General features: G+C 39.3%; 1 protein-coding gene across 1 annotated transcript in view; it reads left to right on the top strand.

Moving 5' to 3' along the window:
• Positions 1–18,046, top strand: part of ZNF804B (zinc finger protein 804B) — a 478,890-nt gene that overhangs the window by 448,179 nt on the left and 12,665 nt on the right. The window lies entirely within an intron of this gene.

Below are 18,046 nucleotides of genomic sequence, written 5' to 3'. Positions count from 1 at the left end.
TTCCAGAGTCCACAGAATTGTACAAGGTTATTCTAAAGAGTTAAACCAATACTATACAGAAAAGCAATGACATATTGTTTCAGAGAATAAAATGATAAGGTGAATAGGATTGAAGTGCCCTGTTTCTCCTTGTCTTCAGAATAACTTACGGTATCATTTTGGCTCACCTCGTCCAAAGGATATAAAGTCACTATCACCATGTTCAATCTGTGCTGGCGCATATTTTGAAGGGATTGTGGTTCTATGAATGCTCTCACTCACATTTATTTTTTACAATAAATAATTCAAATTCACGGCTGTGAGAAAAGTGGTATTGGCTACATGAATAGCAAGCTACTGGGTGGACCAAAATCAACTTAAAAAAAAACATACAAAAATAGTTTCCCAGGAATAAATAATAAAAGTAGAATTGCTATAAGATCATTGTTTGCTAAGAAGGAGAGTTAATGTTAAGTGATAGGCAAAGAATTTGAGAAGAAATACAAATATATAAAACTACTGAACAGTTCCATTTTACAATATTAAAGGTAGTTTTATGTACATTCATGACCTGACATGCCTTTAAAGCACCACTCATTTCAAGAGGTGATATAGAGATGTATTGCTCCAGGGACATTCAGAGAATTGCCTCCATGATAACTCAGCAGGCTGGTGGAAAGAGAAATCTGGCATGCCCACAAACAGGCTGTGCAAAAAGGGTGTATTTGGGGTGGTGCTCCTCCCTTTTTTTTTGCCTTGGGTATGGGGAAAGACGCATATACAGTCAGGACATCAAATGCCACTTTCCCATCTAATGTATTGTGTACGTACCTCTGTATTTAAATGGTTGTGCACTTTATTCTGGTTTCCAGTTGTGCAAAAAACCCACACATGCAGCTCTGGCTGGAGCCATGTGCCACCAGGTGGAAGCACCTGCATGGGCCATGAGCACCCCAAGGGCCTGCTGCTGCTGCTGCTGCCACCTCTGACAGGGGCTGTGCGCCATGGGGGTTCCCACCCTCCCACCCCACAAACCCTATACAACCACACCCTGCCCTGTTATCCTGACATCAAACCCAGGGAAAATAACACAATCACTGACAAATAACTTGATTAATGAAGTGTTACAGTGGCATTGTAACCATGATGCTCCAGGAATTATGTAAAAAGCAAGGATTGCTTTGGGGTGGTATCTTTTATTGGATCATCTCTACAGTTAGCATAAAGTTAGACAAGCTTTCAAGTGCAAAGCATTCTTATTGATTAAGCCTTGAGTAATAAATCCTTGATTAATACAGGATTAAAGACAGGTAATATGGCTAATACTAATCCATACAGGCTTATAGACAACAGAGCTTGTCAAAAATATAATTTTTATAAGAAGATTGTTTGGCTGATAAAGGTAATAGGGTTTATATAAAAGACTTTTGTAAGGCATGATTGGGTATTACATGATAATTTGATTAAGAAACTAAAACAGTTGTTCCCTTACTATGGTACACAGATTACCAGTGGGCCCTCATGAGCTCTCCCTCTCCCCTTTCAATTAATATTTTCATTATAAGGGTGCATGTTGGTTGCCAAGAAATGTTGAGAGATGACAGTGGTTTGTTGGTTGGAAAAGTTTTGCAATCTATGAACTAGAACAATATAAAATTAATACAGCACATGTTAAAAATTGTCTAGCTGGTATGTCTCATCACTTCTTCTTTTGTATGGCTAATGTAAATACAGAACAGCAACTATCATTTTATATTTAAGTGGCTGAGCCAGACAGTTGTGTCAGGAGCAGTAGAGTGTATTACTGTGATACCTCCTTCATATTTTTGGATTGGGCATTGAGTCATTATATGTTCCATGGTCTGTCCTGGGTAATCACAGTCTCACCTGAGAGAGTTTTTATTTTTCCATTTGTGCATCAAGTATTTGCATCTCCCATAGTTTGTACAGATAAAGTTTAGAGTTGCCCATGAGCATCGTGGGAAATCAAAGCCAGGGACCTTTTGCGTTGGATCTATCACAAGATGTTTATGTGGGACATCCTGTGAACTCCATTCGGTTTTCTAAGTTTCATCAGAGTTGAAGTCATATTGTTGAAGGTTAAATGTCTGCATCCAAAAGGACTTGTGCAACTTTAGCTGATGGTGAAGGGCATCGTTGATATCCTGGTGTATGGGGAGATATTTGTTTTCCTTAATTCACTGGAATCATGCAGAGTTGCTAACTCGCAACAAGTGAACGGAGGAGTGATGCTTGACAGCATGGGCAGCCAGGTTGTTGGGGCTGACTTGAGGGTTCCGCTGAGTGGGTGTGTTGCTGGTGAGGTCCCACAAGAATTAGTTCTTGGCTGTCTGCCACTTAACGTATTTTTCATTGACCAGGAAGAACCATCAATATCAATATTAAGTGTGTCAACTATTCAAGGATTGGGATAGTGGTAAATAATGAAGATGACAAGTCACTGAAAAAAGAGCCCTGAAAAAACAGCACTCTGGCTTGAGTGGTACTCTGCGTTTGAACACACAGGTGTGCTGAGCTGAATAGAAGACAGAACAAAACCTAGGAATAAAATCACCTAGTTCTTACTGGATACTAAGAAGTTGTGACTAAATATAGAAATCGACTTTATGGCTCATTATAATTTACCTGATCCCAGCTAGTCTCTGTGCACCCCACAGCTGGTCAGGACTCACTTGAATTGTTTGCATTTGTCAGATTATGGCCTGCATGTATCAGGTTGTCTTTCTACAGCATTCTTTTTGTCTGTTAGCTGCTTGATAAGTGGTCCTGGGTATGGCCATAAACTGTCCGACTGGAGGGCCTGGTGGCAACATGGTGGGGCTACCCATGGTGGGGTAGGTCCTATAAAATACCAGTGTTGCAACCTTGTGAGTATAGAGGTGAGTATAGAGAACTTCAACACCTAGCCCCCACTGCCTTGCACCCCTTGGGTGCAGGAAAGCTAAGGGCCATCACCCTGATTGAAATGCACCCAGCAGCAGTTCTTATCTGTTGCTCTCTGGCAGAAGCTACAACCATCAAGGCATGGAACATCTGGACTTTGGTCTGGCTTTTGGACTCTGTCGCAATTTTCTAAAGTGGGAATGGTAAGTCTTAAGCAGCCTTCACTCCTCCATACTTTTGCCTAGGTATATGCATCAAAGGCCTTGGGGTGATTCTTGCACGAGTCCATACAAGCAGGTTCATCAGGCACCTGACTAGACCTCTTAAGCATACACCATGATCCACAGGATCAAAGTTGCCTACTACTTGATAATGTCTCTTTTATCCTGTCTCTATTTACATAGGCCTTTGTTCTATTTGCTATTTAGCTCAAGCTGTGTCCGCTTTTTTCTCAGACCTGAAGAGGAGAACTTGATAACCAAAAGCTTGTATATATCCTTCCCAACTATATAGTTCCTCCCATAAATGATATCACCACAAAAATCGCTGCCTTTTTAATTTTTACTGGACCATTATAGCGCAACACTCCAATACTATCACTAAATTAAGGTTGGATTATTTTTCTAAAAATATGTACAATAGCTCAAACAGGAATTAATCCAGGTAAATCCCATGGCCTATGTTATTCATTCATACTAAATGATCATAATGGCTGTCTGACCTTATCATCTCAAAAAAATATGAGAAGACCTCCAATCAAATGTCATTTTGTAAATCTCGTATACTTCATTCAGTTTGACTTTTCTATTAAAGCACTTAGCCAGACTAATGGATACCTTTTAACTTATCAAATATCATTTTCCCATTCAAAGAGCAACCTGTTTATTTGAAGCTATTATAATAGGAGCAGAATTTCACTTTTGACAAACCAGAAATATTAAAAAACTCATTTTCTACAGCTTGATACTTGGTTAAAAGTTTTTGTAGGAAGACAACAGCCTCTGTTAATAGACCCTACATCTGCTTGAATATTTGATGTTTTTTAGTCACATGAGAGATTTGCTGGAACTTTTCCCCTTGGCTTTTCATCTGACAATTTGTATACTATACTCTTTTTTTTTTTTCCATTTTGGGTGAAGTACAATAAAAAGCACTTATAACCAAAGTTATGTTTCTCTCACCCTTTTTGTCCTCTATATTCCAAACATATGGGACTGAAAGACAGTCTAGGAATGGCTGTTTTTAATAAAACGACTTGCATTTCCAAACTGAAATATGCTCATCTTGATTTGTGCTTTACAGATTCACTCACAGCTAAAGCTATGTAAATAATTGAGGAAATAATGTGAAAAAATACTTCTTGTTTGGGTGGAACTGTATTTTTTCAGTTATTTTGTCTAAACAAAAATGTTTTCAGATGGAAAGATACATTCATTTTTTTATTTTTGCTTTTTAAAAAAGTTGTTTGGATTAAATGTACAAATAAAAATCAAAACACATCTCTTTGAGAAAATATTGAGAGGTTTAGTTCTAGCATTTTCAGAAAAATGTCAGTTTTAAATGCCTTAACAATTTAATATGAATTCACAAACAGCTTGGGGATATTTGAAGTTCTGTCCAAAAATGTTTATATAGCTTTATTCATTGCTTCTGTTTAAAGTTCCTGGCCCATTCCCAGTCCTGCCATTCCCTAGACTACATAGGGAAAGGAGGAGGAGAAAGGGAGGAACGGGGAGATCAAATTGGTCCTAGACTTTCATCTTTCATCCATTTTCATTGAGGAGCTGGAGAGGCTCCATCAGCTACATTCCTGATAGCACAAGGAGCTGGCAGCTATATTCACTACTAGACTCCAGTTCTAGAAGAAATTGTCTTGAGAGCTAGAAATCTTATTCAAGACACCAATATCACTGACTGGACATAATTCCCTTGCAATGATATGGGAGCATGTGGTACAATCAGAGCAGATAGAATAGATATGCACCTTCATACACTAACGAAATAAGGTGTACATTTAAAGTGGAGTGAGTAATTAGAATACAATAGATAGGAAAGCAGGGGTGGGAAAGGACGAGAAGGGGGGACGTGGGTGTTGTGAGAGGCATACAAGCAAAGAACCCATAGAAACAAAGTGGTCACAAAAGCTAATCCAAGCAATGACATAAGAAGCTGTAGTCCCCATTTAAACCATACTTAACACAGTGCAGGTTGTGGATGATTCCTTGCTCCACAATTTCTCATTCAAACTGGTATTTACATTTTTTCTGCCTGAGAACAGCATCCTGAGGTCATAGATGGAGTGTCCAGGGAGGTTGAAGTTTTCTGCCACAGGCTTTTATGTCTTTCTGCAGCTGATGTCAAATCAATGTTCATTCATTCTTACACATAGAGATTGCTCTGTCTGTCAAATGTAGGTAGCAGATGGGCATTGTGGGCAGGTGATGGCATATATGACATTGGTAGAGTTGCAAGTGAATGAACCTGGGATGTTGTATTCCTTGTTATTAGGTCTAATAATAATGTGCTCTGTATTGATGTGGGGGCACAGAAGACATTTGCGTCCATTATAAAGGACATAACTATTAGGTCCAATTATAGAGGACATTACTATTATGTGGCTTATACTTTCTAAGTGTTATACAAATATTAAGCATCTCATCCAGTTACATTAACTTTGTGGCTAAATGAAAGGATCTGAATATTAATTAGTAGACACCCTGATTAGCTGTGGTAATTCAAAAAGACAGAATAATTGCTGAAAAGAGTAATCATGGATTGCAAGCATCTAGACAAGGAGATGGAGGCAAATCCTCAGACACTACGATAGCGAATAGAGTATCGCCAATATAGCAGGAAACTTATAGAAATCCCTTTGCAAGAGGCAATATTTTGTGGGTGATATATTTTATTAGACCAACTGCATGGTTAGGATAGACTTAGAAGCATGGAAAGAGTCACCCAAATACCCTGCAGCAACCTAGTACAATACAAGAAAACCCTCCCTGGCTGCACACCCTCAGTTGTCACCTACCATCTCACACTTGCTTCAATAAGAAGGATCAAACAATTACAACCTAAACTCAAGAAGGACCAGACCTTAAGTGAAATATTTTCAGACTCACCACTCCTGGATTTCAAATAGTTCCCTAACCTTGCCCAACTCATCATCAGAAGTTAACTCCCGACTGATCAACAGGCACCTAATGAGACACAGCCCTGCCTTAACAATAAATGCAAGAACTGTCAACTCACCTCTACTGCACAAAAATGAACATATCCCACAACAAAACAATCAGAATCCCTGGATCAGAAATGTGTCTATCCCACAATGTGGCATATCTCATCCAGTGCTCCAAATGCCCTCATGGAAATTACATGGGTGAAACCAGACAAGTACCAAAATATTAAAATACACCCCAAGTACCAAAATACACCCCAAAATGAATGATAATTGACACTAGAACACAGATAGGAGAACACTTTTCACAGAAAAATCACTTTTCACAGAAAAATCACTCTGTCTCACTTCACAGTTCGCATGCTCAAAGGGAATCTACAAAACATCTTTACAAAATGAGCCTGGGAAAAAAAATCCTTAGCCTATTGGACACCAAGAACCAGGGACTTAACGTAGACAATAACTTCTTGGACCACTGTAGTCTGCCCAATATTTGCTAATCTCTGCACTTCCCAAGTGATGATGACCCTCCTGAATGATCTTGTTCTTCCACTGTCAGATTCATGCTGCATCTCATTTGCTTTTTGGCTATGTTATACTTTCTCTTATAGCCTGTTTTTATTTACATGTGAAGTTTTACACAAGCTTTTGTTCCATCTGCTACTTAGCTCTGCTGTGTCTGCTTTTCTCCCAGAGAACTGAAGAAGGGTATGGTAATACCCAACTGTTTAGTCTGGTCTAATAAAAGATATCACAGCTTTTATTTATCACAGCTGGTCTAATAAAAGATATCACACACAGAAATTCTTGCCTCTCACATATTCTCTGGACCACACATTTACAACATTACTTCAACATTACCAGAAATTCATTTAACAGTTTCTTAGATTTCTTAACTATTTCTGAGCAGCCTATAGTTACTGAGGGCCACTGAGGAGTAAGTAGAGTGGTGAGCTATAAGAAGACTAGTTAAGACAAAATAGTTCCAATGTTCAATAACAGAAAGAACTATCATAGCAAAAGTAAAGAGGTGTATAGAACATCTTTCTCCTGTAAAGGAATAAAATAACAGAAAAATAGAACCTCTAAGCACAAAACCATGCAAAGCAGACAGAGTTGGTTTGTAAAGAGTGGACTCCCCTATATAAACTTATATCTCTTTTTGGTGGTAAGGAGCTATTGGGAACATGTCCTTCAATATCAAAAGGTTGGGCATGCTTCATTCTTCCAAGAAAGTCTCTCTCCAGAGAAGCTTTAAGATATCAGCTATAGTGGTACAAACCTAAATGATGCCTACTCACCTGATAAAATAATGCTACATCATTCCTTGAAGGACTTCATTATCAAATGATTTATCCTTTATCTTTTTTCACTGTGGATGCCTCTTTTGACACAGCAAGATCTATTGCTTCCAGTTGGATCTTTCATAAATTACTAAGGCTAAGCAGTTAAAAGTTTCGTTTCCAAAATAAGCTTAAGAGGAGCAAAAGGGTTTTGACCAATCTAGACAATCCTTCCCTGTAATCAAAATGGGAAAGAGAGGATTCTCCAGACATAGAGCCATATCCACATTTATACGGACCTTTGGATTATGCCAGTATCAACTCCACTAACACTGTTGCATGACTTTAGCCTCTGCATCTACACAAAATTCTATCTTGGGTATCAGCAAGCTTAAATCTTTTCTTGGTGTGATTATGCATAGCCATGGTAGGACTTATATAGCACTCAAATACAGAGAACGGTCTAATATATTCTCTTTATTAAGGCTTGTGGGAGCTAGGGAACCTTACTCATTAGGTCACTTAAGTTTGTTACACTGCTTCCTTAGTCGCCATGGGATTGGCTAGAAATATATCAAAATATGTTGCTTTATCAGTAGCAAGGCAATTCTACACCTCCCACAGGAATAAAATAGCTCTTTGGGCATCTTTGAATTTTACTCATTAATTGCATATAATTTTTCATTAGCCTCAAAATATAGTCTTCCTTCATTTGTGTCCAAAAAGTATGTTATTTTATTTCCAGTTAAGGCCACCCTAAGAAAGTGGAGAACCTCCAGTACTAAAGAATCATACAGGAAATAGTCTATTTTGACTGCGATGAGGGCTCAGAGCAAAACACCATGAACAGCTTCTGACAACAAGATATCAGGAAACTCTATGGAAGACATATGCAAGACAAGCACTTAGTCAGTCCCTCCAAGCTTTTCTATGCAAGTTGAATCTATGGCCATCTTCTCATGCAATACTTGGCAGGAGGGACTTTCACAGGTCATGACTGAGTAAGCTCTTTTCCCCTTCTTTCTAATATCCAGTTCTGTAACCAGAAACATGTTTACCATATTTTCATCTTCCTTCTAACTTTACATGTATTTTTGCTAGCAATAACCTCTTTGCTAATGTTGATTATAATATAATATACCACAATGTGTGGTCACTACCACACATTTTAAAAGAACTGTAATTGCTTATGATTAAAAACAGTAAAATATTATCAGTTAATGTCAAGTTACTTTCCTGTACGTAACAGGCTTTCAAATTTATTTTTAGAATGTCATTCACCATGGTGAAAGCAAATTACCCCATTCCTGCCTCCCCTAACCCCTTCTCAGACAGCTAACTGTAAGCTATAGACATAAAGCTTAATTATGTTCACTAATAACTTTATCATAGTCATCTGATGTTTTACAGTCTTAAGTTATTTTGCTAATAATGTAATTGGTTCCATTATTTTCTCATAGTTCGGAGTACTAACAGGAGCAAAATTAATGAATATCCTGTTATTTTCAATATTTTGTCCATTGTACTGTGCACTTATTTCAGATACTTTGAACCAGATCTTTTGTAGAATAAGAAAGGATTCAGAAAAGCAGAAAATCTATGCTGCTTTATATATGAAAACCAAGATTTTGTTGATTGTCAACTATCATAAGCTTATTCCATGTAGTAATCCAAATCCAGCTAAATGCTGCCTAAAGCAAATGAATGCATTTCCCATATTTGTTTTGTGGTAGCATTGTATTATGGAGTAGTGAACATTACTGGTTAAGAGAGGATGTAAAATGGAAAAGATAGAATGTAAGCAAGAAAACAATTGGCAATCAGTGGGTATAGAAAGAAGAAAAGAACACAGGCTGCTTTACCTCCTAATTCTATCAATGTAATGCCATTGTCAGTAGAGTTGCATCAAATTTAGATTCTCAGTGCATAACTTATGCCACCATCAATGCCAGTGCAAGGTTGAGTTGGACCTTGCCCTACCAGCCATATACATAGGCTTCTTCAGAGCGATTATAAATATGATCCAAAGATTGTCTTTGACAGTCAATGAGATATACTCCCCAGTACTACATTCCATCTACTCCCTCAGCCTCCATAAAGAGAGAAAGAGTTCTCTGAAGGCCAGAGATGCACAAGAGGAGTAAAGTAGGAAGGCAAGTAGAGTGCCAAAGTTAAGAATCACCCAGAACTGTAGGATTCCTCACTGAAGTTCATACTACCAGATGTTTAAAGTCTCTGAATCCTCCTCTCTCACAAATACTATTTTGACATTTGAAGGACTTTGAAATACTTGTTCTGAAAACCCCTTTCATTAATCCTGTTTAAAAAAAATCTTTTGCATTTTTCCATTATGTCCATCAATAACAGAGAAATTATAGATTTAATTTCTTTACCGGACCTATTCAGGGCTGCACTGTGAATATTGCTTAAACCACTTGTCTGCACTATGGGGAACACCAGGCAGGACTTTAACTCCCAAAAGTAAATGCCTCTACTTCAGCAACAATCTATTAGTAATATTAGTACAGCTCTTCTTTTTTAAACCAGCTGCTAGAGAGCAACACTTATAAATACTTGAACAGGCTGGCCAGAGAGACAGTGAAGCACAGATATTTAGCTGTGAGAACATGAATATAAGAACTGCCATCATCAGATCAAAGTTTTATCTAGCCCTGTCTTCTGCTTCTGACTTCGGTAAGTATGGATGCTTTAGAGGAGGAACATAAGAAACAAGGCATGGATAGAATGGTTCATACCCTGTCAGACTTTCTCAGATTACCAGCAATCATAGGATGCCTGGAGTCTGAGGTAACATCTCATAATGTTGTGTTTAAGTGCCCCTGATTGGCCTTAAGTTTTATAAACTTTTCCTACTCCCTCTCTCAGTCCAGTTTGACTATTGGCATCAACCACCTCCTGTGGCAATAAGTTCCACATGTAAATTATGTATTACATTTAAAGAGTACTTATGTTTATTTTAAATTTGCTGCCTTCAAATTTCATTGGGTGCCCCCAATTCCTTGTACTATAAGACATAGCAAATAGTAGTTCCCAATTCACTTTGTTTACATCCCAGTATCATAGACCTCTATCCCACCCACTCCAGTCTTCTCTTTTCCAAGCTAGAGAGACCTTCCCTTTATGGCCTTTTCTTGAATGGAAGCCACTCCATACCCCAAATCGTTTTGTTGCCTTTCTCTGCATCTTTTCAGTTTATAGTGCTTTATATTGCACTGATAAAGGTAAAATTCCAATAAAGTCCAGCCCTATACAGAGGTTCATTCTAACCTCAGATCAAATCATTGCCCTTTGACCAACGCCATACAAAATACAAAAGGTCTGTAGGTAAGTTTGGCAGCTGGTGGTCAGCCTCAGGTTGGCACAGACCCCTCTCCCTCCCAATAACACTTAAGCCCAACCACATCAAATATTAATTAATGCTGTAGCTGTAGACATGTAGCCATAGCCCTCCCACCCAAATTTCCATCCTAATTTAATCACTGCTTGACAGAATTTTTTTTTCACTTGGACCATAAGATATAATTTAAGTGTGAATCTTATAATTGTGTTATAATCTTATAAAGTGTGTTTTTATAATTTTATATTTAAAAATTTTTAAATTAGAAGCACATACTCCACACACATATACATAGACACACATATGAACACCCACAGTGTGTGTGTGTGTGTGTGTGTGTGTGTGTGTGTATATATATAAAGAGAGGCAGAGAGAGAGAGAGAGAGCATGCTACTTTTAGTTATTGCAATTGTCTGTATTGCTTTTATATATATAAATTGGGATGTAGTTTTTTTAAATAAAATATTATCCCATAGTAATGTTATTTGTAAGGTTTGGAGGACAACGCATTAAAATACTATTAAATTATTCATAATTTATTCCATATGTCTAGTTTTAGATGCTTAGTTAAGCACCTAATTGCATGAAAAATGCAATTGCACACTTAAATAGATGTTAATTCCCTGGCTTACTAGCCTGGATCAGTGTTCTCATTTTGGTGTACAGAGCTTTTTTATATTGTTCAGCGCCACCTGTTGAAAGTCTTCAGGTGCATGTTAAAATGGTTGTGTTATTGTTTTACAAATATAGCCAAAAAAAATATTCATAAGGTGACAGTAAAATAACTGTGCTGGGTTAACACAAGTTGTGTTGGTGAATGGATATGATGCAAAAAAGTCTTCTCCTTTTCTGCACCCATAGAAGATGTGCTTCTCATTTTTAAATTTAATCTCTCACAAGAAGTTCTTAATTACTATATTTATTTGAATCAAAGATGAGATTCCCCTCCCCCCCCATTCAACATGGTGGAAGGCAGAGGGGGTGCGGGGAACAGGTGGCAAGTGGGGGAAGCACCACAGGAGGTCAGGGTACAAGTTGTATGTGTGAGGGAGGAAACCAGACACTGCGGGAGGGTTATGAGCCAGTGGCAGGGAGCAGGCACCAGGAGATGCAGGCACCATGGGGAAGACAGGTGGTAGGGTGGCAACTGGTGGGGTGGAAAGGCAGTAAGAGATATGTTAGGAGATGTCCCGGCTAGCACAATGGCTGAAAGGGACCTTGGGGTTATGGTTGATCACACGATGAACATGAGCTGCCAGTGCAACGCTGTAGTCAATAAAGGTAATAGCATACTGAGATGCATTAGCCAATGGGTCACCAGCAGGGCTAAGAAAGTGATACTTCCTCTCTACTCAGCACTTGTGAGACTACAAGTGGAGTAGTGTGTCCAGTTCTGGGTGCCACACTTCAAAAAAGACATGGGGAATCTTGAAAGGGTCCAGAGAAGGGCCACAAGAATGATTAAGGGCTTGGAGGACAACCCTTATGAGGCAAGACTAAGGGATCTGGGACTGTTCAGCTTGGGGAAGAGAAGACTAAGGGGGGCTTCTTGGCAGCCTATAAGTATGTAAGGGGTGAATATTGGGAACTGAGAGAAATCCTGTTCACTAGGGTGCCCCAGGGGAGGACAAGGAGCAAAGGCCATGAACTGTTAGAGGATGGTTTCAGGCTGGATGCAAGGAAGAAGTCCTTTATGGTAAGAGTGACCAGAATCTGGAATAGACATCCCAAGAAGGTGGTGCAGTTCTCTAACCTTGGAAGTATTCAAGAAGAGACTGGACAGACACCATGCTGGGATCATTTGATCTCAGTAGTAGCCCTGCACAGAGCAGGGGGTTTGGTCTCAATGATCTTTCAAGATCCCGTCCAGCCCTTAATGTCTATGATTCTGTGATGCAGGGGGCGAGGGGCAGGGTTTAGGCTGCTTGACTTCTCGACTGTCTGCCCCTTGCCACTGCTTGTCACCCTGCTGCTGCTTTCCCCACTGCCGTGGTGGGGGGTGGGAGTGGGGGGTGGTGTGAATCTCTTTGATCATTGGTTTTTATACATGGAAAATTATAACAATTATACATTTTCCATGTATAAAATCAAATTATTGCAGGAAACATCTTAAATTCAAAGTTGTCTCAGATTGAGATAAATATGGTACTTGTGTGCAGTAGCTATACTCTATGTGTTCTCTTCCCTGTTTCCTTGACATCTGCTGCGTGCCATTAGTGAGTAAAAATACAGCTAGCGTTCTATTCTTAGTGCTGGTCCATTTGCTTTCTTGATTATCGTCCTGACTGTCAAAGAAGTGAAATGGCACCGCTCTTCAGTACCTGCATTCCATAGTACTAGCTTTCACATTGTTCTTTGTTTCCTTGACAGGTAGAAACTGTTTCTGTTTTTTCTCATGAATACTTTATGTGTGATACTGAGTAGCTCATGGTGACAGCTAAAACATAGCAAGCATCAGTAGAGGACATTTTTTAAATGTGTTTCTTCGCCCTTTCTTCAAGTAGAACACGTTAATAAGAATCAAGGCGTACTTATGTTTTTCCGTGAAGAATGAGATCTTTATTTTTTTTTATAACTTTATAGTCCTGTAAAATTGGAGAGCTGTCAGAGAATGTGGTTCAGTGGGAGCTTTTTTTACCCACAGATTTGTTTAGTTGTTTTGTATCTAGAATACTATGAAATGGGAGTCTTCTTTCTGAGATTAAAAATTGTCTTATTTTACCAATTTATTTAATTATAAACTGCAGAGAGTGAGAAGTGTTCAGAAGAAGAGGGCAGTATATGACATATTTCAGGTTGACAATGGAGGTGTGGGGGGATAGAGAAAAATAGAAGAGCATGGGTGAAAACAAACCTGTTTGTTTTCAAGGCTGTGAAAATTTGAGTCTTTTAAATAGGGACTCGCAGATGTACCATTGCAGAATTCAGTCCTCTGAGATACCAAGCACCAATACTTGCTGACAGTTTTCTGACAGGAAAGTGTTCCTTTTGAAAGTGCTGATCTGACAGATTCAGAACCTTTCCCAGATTTGTAGCATTTCTCTCAAAAATGTTAATGACAACCAGGTGAGCAGGGTTCCTGGCAGCCAGGAATCCCCCAGCTGCTGGCGAACAACCTCTTGAGAGATCCCAACTCCTAGGGTGTTTTCTAGCCCCCAGAGGAGCTAGTTGCTGAGTGAACACCTTGGACAACTGCCTCCAATGGTTATCCAGTCCCAAGCTCAGAAGGGAGCCAGGCAGTCCTGGGCAGCAGCTGTCCTAGTTATCAGACAATGGGGAACAACCTGAAAAATTCCACTTTGATTTTCCAATTTGTCATTTTCCTGTTCACAATTTTTTTGTTTTACTTTTTGTCCCAAATAAGAATGATCAAAAGAAAATCCAAGTTTTCTGTATTAGGGAAATTCTATTTTCCAACTAGATTTGTTGAATTTCTTTAGGTTCCAATGAAGTCATTACCTCAGAGGTGGGGCAAAGAAGAGGATTCAGAAGGAAAGAAAATAGTGAGGTGGCTTTGGAAAGGAGAAGAACATAGGGATATGGTGGAAAAGCTAACAAGTGTAGGGACTGGCACAGTTAAGAGGGAGGAAATACTAGTGGTAGTGAGGAGAAAGGGTGGCTGGAAGGAGAGGAAGGAATGGGTTTTGAAGGGAATGATTTTATAGTTATGAGCATCATAGAAAACAGGAATAACAAAGAGAGGAAAGAACATAAGTGAAAATAGACTGAGGACCATGGGGAAAAAGAAAAAGATGAAGAAAATTTTGGAGGGAGAGAAGGATCTGGGGAAAAGAGAATGAGGGATTAACAGAGGAGGGTGGACAAGAGTGAAGAGAAAGAGAAAAAGCTGAGGTGAGTTAGGAAGGTTGACTGTTCCAGTAGTTAAGATGCTAGCCAATGGGTAAATAGGATTGAGTTAAGTTTCTTGTTCTAGCACAGATTTACTATTTTACTTAGAGCAGGTGTCTTTGGGCCTCACTCTGTTGTGAGTAGAGCTGGCTAGCAATTTTTCTACAAGTGATTTTTGTCAGAAAATGCCAATTTTTTTTAAATGGATACTATTGCAGATATGTACTAGTTGGACTAAGCTTTCACTATGGAGGTTTCTTAGGACCCAGGAGGGTTTTCTGTTAAAAGAAAAACCCACCTTAAAAATGAACAATAGTACAGGTTATCACCTTCATGCTGAAAACCAGAGCAGTGATCTGAAACTAGATCTAATTCAGAATCTGGTTTTCTCAGTCTTTTCTGCCAGAGTGTTGTACTTTATTGCCTGGCAGCCAGAGCCAAATCAAGGATATGAGAAACTCAGGGACTTGAATCTGGATCTTCCACATTCCTTACAATCCAAAGTTATAGAATTAGGGATAGATTCTTAAAGGAATGTGAGCTCAGTATTGCTCGGCACCACCTTGACACATAGCAGGATTTTTAGAATGTGTGGTCACATCTACATGAGACACTGACTGTGCAGCCGTTACGGTGCAGTCATTTAGCACTTGTATAAGCGGAGCATTTGTATAACTGGAGTTACTGTGCAGCTGCACCAAAGAATGGCTTTTTTGTGAAGCTGACTGTGCAGTAACTTATGACTACTGCACAGTAGTGCTGTACCATGCTTCCTACCATGTGACACTACCATGCAGTAGTCACAAACCACTGCACAGTCAGCATCTCATGTAGACATAAGATGTAGTGACGGACTACTGCACAGTCAGCATCTCATGTAGACCTGGCCTGTAGGTATGCATGTGTGAAGTTTTCAGAAATCCATCGTAAGTATTGTCCTGTCTGACTCCTCAAGGTAACTTGAGGCCCTGAAAAGTCATGAACAACTGCTCAAACCTCTATACAGGGCTATCTATCTGAAACAGCCACTGTGCAATACATTACTGATTGCTACAGCCTCTACATTTTACATGGACATTTCCATTATCTAGTTCAATGCTGGATAAGAAGGAAAAAAGTTCCAATTGTACTTCTAAATACCCCTCTCAGTATTCACAGGATCCTGAACTCTGCATCTGCTGTACTTCAGTCCTCAGTCTTTGACCCAAACACAGAACAGTCATTATCCTAGTATGTTGAATTTTCCTGTTACAAATTTTCCACTATGCTGTGATGTCACAGGTCATTTCTTCAGGCAAATCTGAAACAGAAGTGAATGGAAAGAAGTGTGAACATCATGAAGAAGTAACAGCTAGAGGGACAAGCACAGAGGTCCCCTCTCTGAAATTACTGCTGCCTTTCCTCAGGTCATGGAGGAAACCTGGAGGGCCTGGATCCATTAGCACATATATTTTGCAACACCCAGATTTGCTGAAGCAGTGGGAATGGGAAGGCAACTGCACTATGAGGCACCCACAATTTAAGTTTACCAAGCTTGCAAAGCACATAGTAAACGGGACATTTTCATTAATTATAATTATTGCAAAGATGTCAGGATGGGCAACTCCTCACTTGCTCATAACACCATCAGTGCCTCAAGCCCAAATCCAGGCACACAACAACCCTCCTCCAAGAGAGCAGTTTGGAATCACTCCCTGTCTCTGTATGATAGAAGTCAGCATGACCTGGCACTTCAGCACCATGGATAAGGTGCAGCACCATGGATAAGGTTCAGTACCACTGCTGCTTGATGACTTGTTTGCACTGCAACAGCAAGGTGTCCCTACTTGCTTGAGGGGTGCACCCCAGCCTTGCCAACTACCCATACTTTCAACTCAGAAGTTTTCTCATGAGGCTGTTTCAGGTCATCTCCAGCAGGCACTCTCAGGCACACCAGAGGTCTCAGGAGTAGGTGTGGAAGGAGAAGCCTGTGAAAGAACCCCACTGGCATTCTTCTAGATTTGGAGTGAGCCCCACAGGGTGGACTGGCTGTGAGCAGGACTTTAAATATCCTCTGCAGAGCCTTGTACTTGTATGGTCATATTTCTTCCAGTACCTGAGATAACTTATTTAAATATAAGTGAGGTGCCTCCATACTACAGTGCATGAATATCAACTCAGGAAGTCTGTCTTAGCTTGGGCCCTGAGAGGCATTACATGAGGCTGAGCATTGCTGGATGATGCTTCATAAGTTTGGACCCCATAGTTCATGTCTGTGACTATTTGCTCTGAGAGATTGGCAGTGCTTAGGATGCTAATCCTTAGGCACTGACAGGCTAAAAAGTAGGTAGGTACCTAAGAAGAATTGGAGAAGCCACATTAAAAATTGAAGTTGAATTTAAGTGGAGGCTTAAGCCTAAGTGCCTCTTGAGGAACATGACTACTGCCCACTCCCAAAATAAGTTTTTCCCCTCTTTTTTTTTCTATAATTTTCCATAAAGAGTAAAATATGTCTTGGTTTTGTACTAAAGCACAATGGAAGAAGCTTAAAAACACAAAAAATATTCATGAAATGGCGGAATGTTGAAACCCTTTCCTGCCCAGCTCTATTTGTGAGGATACATACGTTAATAGCTTAGGTATTAAAATAATGGGCAGTGTATAAGTTACATAAATAGGCAGGTAGGGGATCTGGAGAAAGCATCCGCAGAGGAGCAGAGGACAATGAGATTAGATGGGAGAAGAGTCTCAAGTGAAAGGGCATTGAAGGGCCTTCTTGAATGTAGAAGAAATGTATGTTTTGCACAAACAGAAGTCTGACATTAAACAGAAGGGATCTGAAGGAAGAGCATGCTTAATATTGTATTTATTTTAAAGGAAACAGGGAGAAAGTAACCTGTATTTCAAAATTCTACAGTAGTCAGTGGAGTCCTTTCAGTCTCTGCCCTAACCAACTTTTGATTCAGAATTCCTCTCCTGCAGTTGACCTTGACTACCTAGCAGTAAAGTCTGTGTAGGATGCAGCTACAGCTATAGAATCTATCAGTCAAAGGCCTTAGCAACTCTTATTTAAATGGGTGACTTAGCTCACATAAAATCTGCTTACAAATTAACACTACAGCCTTGGAGCCCTAAAGATTTTAATTAATTCTAAGCAAGATGAACCATCTCCATTTTCCTAAGAATACAGTCATCACTTTTTCTGCTGACTCTGCTTCTTTCTTCATTGTACATTATCACCTGTGCAAAACCTCTTAATTAAGAAATGTAACATTCAGGAACTAAAAGCTTCTCACAGCCTGGTTCTGTTGCATTTTTCCAGTACATTTTTTTCCATAAATGTTGTGAAATTCCTCAGAAGAAAGCTATTCTATATTCCTAATTAAATATTTTAGACACTCCATTTCTCTCAAAATAAGTTTGTTCTTAAAACATATTCTCACACACACAACCCTATTCACCTGTGATTATACACACAGAGACTCACAAATACAAGATGTTATACATACACATTCC

The sequence above is a fragment of the Alligator mississippiensis genome, chromosome 5 (genome assembly GCF_030867095.1).
Source record: "Alligator mississippiensis isolate rAllMis1 chromosome 5, rAllMis1, whole genome shotgun sequence".
Lineage (NCBI taxonomy): Eukaryota > Metazoa > Chordata > Crocodylia > Alligatoridae > Alligator > Alligator mississippiensis.
The sequence above is the reverse complement of the archived record's forward strand: the minus strand, read 5'-3'. Positions and strand labels throughout refer to the sequence as shown.